At 41.5% G+C, this 4,053-nt stretch overlaps 1 pseudogene; it reads left to right on the top strand.

Annotated features, from left to right (window-relative positions):
- Nucleotides 1–206: 206 nt before the first annotated feature.
- LOC114373688 lies at nt 207–2,459 on the top strand (annotated as a pseudogene).
- The last annotated feature ends 1,594 nt before the right edge of the window (nt 2,460–4,053 follow it).

The following is a 4,053-nucleotide window of genomic DNA, read 5'->3' as shown; positions in this document are numbered from 1 at the left end:
AACACATTATTTGCTGCATATAGTGCATGACTAGGGGCAATCTAGGTGATTTACAACCCTTTGATTTTGAAATAGATAGAACCTTTCATAGATTAGTTAGGCATAGTGTGCATCCTGGTCATTCTATTCATTTTGAGCATTATGTTGTTGGTGATTCTGAATATTCTGATTTTGAGAATTCAACTACTAATTTTCATACTGAGAACATGGCTCAACCTCTACCTTGTGAGAGGAATCTTAGGGAGATGGCTGCACTTGATTTCACTTATGAAAGCTTGTGCATTCAATATCCTGATGAGGGTGTTTCATATGTTCTCAAGACTAGACTAATACATTTGCTTCCCAAGTTTCATTGTCTTGCAGGTGAAGATCCTCATAAGCATCTTAAGGAGTTCCATATTGTTTGTTACACCATGAAGTCCCCTGATGTCCAAGAAGATCATATCTTTCTAAAGGCTTCTCCTCATTCTCTGGAGGGAGTGGCAAAAGATTGGCTATACTACCTTGCTCCTAGGTCCATTTTCAGCTGGGATGACCTTAAGAGGGTGTTCTTGGAGAAATTCTTCCCTGCATCTAGGACCACTGCCATCAGAAAAGACATTTTAGGCATCAGGCAACTTAGTGGAGAAAGCTTGTATGAGTACTGGGAAAGATTCAAGAAATTATGTGCAAGCTGTCCTCACCACCAGATTTCCGAGCAACTCCTTCTTCAATATTTCTATGAGGGACTTAGCAACATGGAGAAGAGTATGATTGATGCTGCCAGTGGTGGAGCTCTTGGTGATATGACCCCTGTTGAGGCTAGGAATTTGATTGAGAAGATGACTTCAAACTCCCAACAATTCAGTGCAAGACATGATGCTATTGTTCTTAGAGGAGTCCATGAGGTGGCCACGAATTCATCTTCATCTACTGAAAATAAAAAGCTTGAAGGAAAACTTGATGCCTTGGTCAACCTAGTAACTCAGCTTTCCATGAATCAGAAATCTACACCCGTTGCAAGAGTATGTGGTCTATGTTCTTCTACAGATCACCATACAGATCTTTGTCCTTCTTTTGTCCTTCTTTGCAGCAATCTGGAGTCAATGAGCAACCTGAAGCTTATGTTGCAAACATTTATAATAGACCTCCTTAGCAGCAAAACCAACAACAGCAGAATAATTATGACCTTTCAAGCAATAGATACAATCCAGGTTGGAGGAATCATCCAAATCTGAGATGGATAAGTCCTCCATAACAACAACAGCTTGTCCCTCCTTTCCAGAATGATGCTGGTCCAAGCAAGCCATATATTCCTCCTCCAATGCAGCAACAGCAGCAGCAACAACAGTCACAACAAAGACAACCAGCAACTGAGGCTTCTCCTCAACCTTCCTTAGAAGAGTTAGTGAGACAAATGACCATCCAGAATATGGAATTCAGCAAGAGACAAGAGCCTCCATTCAGAGTCTGACAAATCAGATGGGGCAGATGGCTACTCAGATGAACCAAGCTCAGTCCTAGACAAATTGCCTTCACAGACTGTACAAAATCTGAAAAATGTGAGTGCCATCACCTTGAGGTCTGGCAACCAAATTCAAGTGCCTCCACCAGTAGCAGCACCTGCACCTGAACCTGTCAAGTTTCATTCTACAACTGAAAAAGAGGATGAGATAGTTGCACAAAAGAGAAAGCTTCCTAACAAAAATTTTCATGCAGGTGGACCTTCTTCGAGTAATTCTGACTTACAGCAGCCTCTTATCCCTCTTCCATTCCCACCTAGAGCAATTCCAAACAAAAAGATGGAAGAAGCAGAAAAGGAGATCTTGGAGACCTTCAGGAAAGTAGAGGTGAACATACCTCTGTTAGATGCCATCAAGCAGATTCCAAGATATGCCAAGTTTCTAAAGGAGCTGTGCACCCATAAAAGAAAGCTCAAGGGCAATGAAAGGATTAGCATGGGCAGAAACGTGTCAGCATTGATAGGTAAATCTGTTCCTCACATTCCTGAGAAATGTAAGGACCAAGGTACTTTCTGTATACCTTGCATTATTGGGAACAATAAATTTGAGAATGCCATGCTAGATCTAGGAGCATCAGTTAGTGTCATGCCTCTGTCCATTTTCAATTCTTTATCTCTTAGACCCTTGCAATCTACAGATGTGGTGATTCATTTGGCAAATAGAAGTGTTGCTTACCCCGCAGGTTTCATAGAGGATGTGCTGGTTCAGGTTGGTGAACTTATTTTTCCTGTTGATTTTTATGTTCTTAATATGGAAGAGGGATTTTCCCATGGTTCAGTCCCAATTATTTTAGGCAGGCCATTTATGAAAACAGCCCGAACCATGATAGATGTTTATGCTGGCACATTGTCTATGGAATTTGGTGATATTGTTGTTCATTTTAACATTCTTGATGCCATGAAACATCCATCTGAGGATCATTCTATTTTTTGTGCTGAGATAATTGATCAGATTGTTGATGATTATATGTTTGATTTTGATTCTATTCTTCATGGTAGGAAACATCCATTTTTATCTGATCTGCATACTTGTCACTCCTTATGCATTGAATCTGAATCCGAGTTTGAATCTGATCTTGTATCTGATTTTTATGCTGAGAGTGAATTTGAATTTGAGTCTGGTTCTGATTTTTTGGGTGTTGTACCTCTTGATGTTGATTTTTTAGAGTCAAAATGCACTAACCATGTTGCAGGAAGTACATATACTTCTGACTTGCTTTATAAGGTACAGGCTGAGGAACCTTCTCCTTCTCCTACCCTGGTTCCTCCCACTGTTCAGCCACCACCCACACCAGAGTTGAAGCCCTTACCAACAACCCTCAAATATGCTTACTTAGAGGACAAGGAAAAATTCCCAATGATCATCTCTGCCTCCCTTGATGCTGAGCAAGAGGAGAAGTTGTTGCTAGTGCTCAAGAAGCACAAGAAGGCCATTGGATGGAATTTAGCAGACATTCCTGGTATTAGCCCATCTACCTACACGCATAGGATACTTCTAGAGGATGGAGCTAAACCAGTGAGGCAGCCACATCGGCGGCTCAACCCCATTATTCTAGATGTGGTGAAAAAGGAAGTGACCAAGCTCTTACAAGATGGAATCATCTACCTCATTTTTGATAGCCAGTGGGTGAGTCCAGTCCAAGTGGTTCCTAAGAAGACAGACCTCACAGTGATTAAGAATGAAAGGGATGAGCTTATCCCCACAAGAGTGCAGAACAACTGGCGAGTCTGCATTGATTATAGGAGGCTGAACCAGGTAACCAGAAAAGATCATTTTCCCCTGCCATTCATTGATCAAATGCTTGAGCGCTTGGCAGGTAAATCTCATTACTGTTTTCTTGATCAAATTCATATTGCTCTTGAGGATCAAGAAAAGACCACATTCACCTGTCCCTTTGGCACTTTTGCCTATAGGAGGATGCCCTTTGGCCTATGCAACGCCCCTGGTACCTTCCAACGGTGTATGCTTAGCATTTTCAGTGATATTTTAGAGAGTTGCATAGAGGTGTTTATGGATGATTTTACTATTTATGGATCCTCTTTTGATACATATTTGGATAGTCTGGATAGAGTTCTTAGTAGATGCATTGAAACGCCCCTTGTGTTGAATTTTGAAAAATGTCACTTCATGGTAGAACAAGGTATAGTTTTAGGGCATATCATTTCCAGTAGGGGCATAGAGGTAGACCCTGCAAAAATAGATGTTATTTCACAATTGCCTTACCCCTCTTGCATGCGAGAGGTTCGTTCTTTTCTTGGTCATGCAGGGTTTTACAGGCGCTTTATCAAAGATTTTAGCAAAGTGGCCCTCCCACTATCCAATCTGCTGCAAAAGGAGGTGGAGTTTGATTTTGATGACCAATGCAAAGAGGCTTTTGATTGCCTCAAGCGTGCGGTGACTACCACCCCTATCATTCATGCACCTGATTTGACAGCCCCATTTGAGCTAATGTGCGATGCATCCAATTACGCATTGGAGGCTATCCTTGCTCAAAAGATTGATAAGCTACCTTGGGTGATCTACTACGCTTCCAAAACCTTGGATGCTGCTC

Source organism: Glycine soja, chromosome 2 (assembly GCF_004193775.1).
Source record: "Glycine soja cultivar W05 chromosome 2, ASM419377v2, whole genome shotgun sequence".
NCBI classification, from domain to species: Eukaryota; Viridiplantae; Streptophyta; class Magnoliopsida; order Fabales; family Fabaceae; genus Glycine; species Glycine soja.
The sequence above is the reverse complement of the archived record's forward strand: the minus strand, read 5'-3'. Positions and strand labels throughout refer to the sequence as shown.